The sequence below is a fragment of the Austrofundulus limnaeus genome, unplaced genomic scaffold, assembly GCF_001266775.1.
Source record: "Austrofundulus limnaeus strain Quisiro unplaced genomic scaffold, Austrofundulus_limnaeus-1.0 Scaffold18, whole genome shotgun sequence".
Taxonomy (NCBI): Eukaryota; Metazoa; Chordata; class Actinopteri; order Cyprinodontiformes; family Rivulidae; genus Austrofundulus; species Austrofundulus limnaeus.
The window spans coordinates 17587-19801 of NW_013952420.1; positions in this window are offsets into that span (position 1 = coordinate 17587).

The window sequence follows — 2215 nt, forward strand, 5'->3', positions numbered from 1 at the left end:
GTCCCAATGTGTGTGTGTGTGTGTGTGTGTGTGTGTGTGTGTGTGTGTGTGTGTGATGAGAAATTAGAAATGATGAATTGAAGTCAGTTTGGTAAAATTCAATAGTAATATAACACTAAGCACCATCAGCAGTATCTTACAGTGTGTGTAGCATGTTGTATGTGTTGTGTTTGTCTAACATGACCAGCACCAACCCGTAGCTAAATGTCTGCACATTTGACAGTCCTATCAGTGTTTCTGCTGACTGCAGAGGAAACCAGCTGTAGATTTACAGCCAACAAATTTTCTTTTTGAAAATTTAATTAAAATCTGTCCAGCGGGCCTGGATATAAACAGTCACGATGGATAAACTGTGAGAGAATTCAACCATCCATGTTTTCTGAAGATGTTGTGTTCAGACAGCTGCAGCTGATTAGATCATTTTGCAGCTAAAGCTGCAGGTTCGACAGCAGCAGAGGACAGAGGAACAGAAGTCAAAATCAGAGAAATTAGCTTTTTTCACATAAAGTGTGCAAATTTGAGAGTTGAAAGACCCGAGTTGTTAAAGTCCACACAAGCGAAACAACTAAAATGATCGTAAAAGTAGCTAAAAAAAATAAAATTAACATAACATAAGCCAAAAGTCTAAACTAAAGAAGAAAGCTAAAAAATAGTAAAACTATAAAACACAAACATGGATGGATGGGGGAACAGTGGCTCAGTTGTTAGAGCTGTTGCCTCTCAGCAGGAAGGTTGCTGGATCAAATCCTGGCTGGAAACCTTTCTGGGTAGAGTTTGCATGCCAACCCTTTAGGAATATTAATTGTGTAAAAGTCTTAAAATATCTGAATTTTATTGTACCGAAGCATCAAATGCAAATTTCAACATAAACCATATTTAAAGGAGCAGTGTGTGATATCCACCAATACTTASTGGTTGAGGTTCTTTATTACAACCAACTGAAAAACCCCTCTGAGTCTGAGGGTCTCCACTGGAAAAGGGTGGAATGCCCCCTCTGGGTCGGGACAGAGTCTCTTTCTCAAGTGGAGGAATTTACTGTAAGTCTCTGGTTGTATTGTTCACAAATGATAGTAGGATGAAGTGGGAGATGGACCAACGGATTGAGGTATTGAGGGCGTTGCTTCGGTCGGTCATGGTGAAGAAAGAGCTGAGCTGAAAGTCAAAGCTCTGGATTTCAACCCTCACCTGTGGTCATGAGGCACAGAAAGTGTCCCTGCAGAGATGGAAGTCTGGGTTTCTCTCCTGGAKRTGTTGCCTCCGRGACCCGACTATGGARAAACGGAAGAAGATGGAGATGGAGAGATGTGTTTTTAATCATTTTTATTACTGATTATCTTAAATAAGGCTAAAAGATACACTTAAATTTTACAAACTGTCCCTTTAAGTATTAAAAGTAAAAGTATTGAGTAAAAGTGAGAAGTTCAATATTCCAAAATGACATTTAATGGGAGGTGACTTTGCCAAAAACATTTTTCTGAAGGTCTTTATGGCTGTAATGTTAAATRAAAATGTTTACGTTGAAAACTTTGGGATGCAGATACAGTATATCTGCATCTGTTTGAGCCACAATCATCTTCATACAGACTACATACATCTGACATGTCCTGCTGCAGTGTCACATGATTTGTGTCATACAGGTGTGATGGATGGTACAAACCAACAGGCTGTCAGAGTGGTTTATATTCATACGTCTCATACAACCACAATTAAATTCAACCTATCAGGGAGCTACGACACATCTGATAACAAGCAGGAATGAGAACAAGCCAACATGAAATAAGAGTAATGACCTTCTACTCCTTACTTTTTTAATGTAAGGAGTAGAAGTAAAAGGTTGGCACAAGTAAAGTACAGATAACCAAAATGTCTCCATAAATACAGTAACAAAGTATTTGTACTTAGTTACTTTACACCTCAGACAAACAAACACTGTCTTGTCCTGTCAGGTGAAAACTGAACACAAAAGTAGTTCTCCTGAACACGTTCTGCCCTCAGCACTGTGGAACCCAGTAAATGTTCCTTCAGTCCAGTAGGAACAGATGTGCTAATGGGGTCCAGAACTGCACCACAGAGACCACCAGCCTGATGGGAAGAAGGGGAATGCTGCTGCTTCACTTCCTGAGCTTTAATAAGAACCAAATGAAAGGGACACACACACACACACACACACACACACACACACACACACACACACACACACACACACACACACACA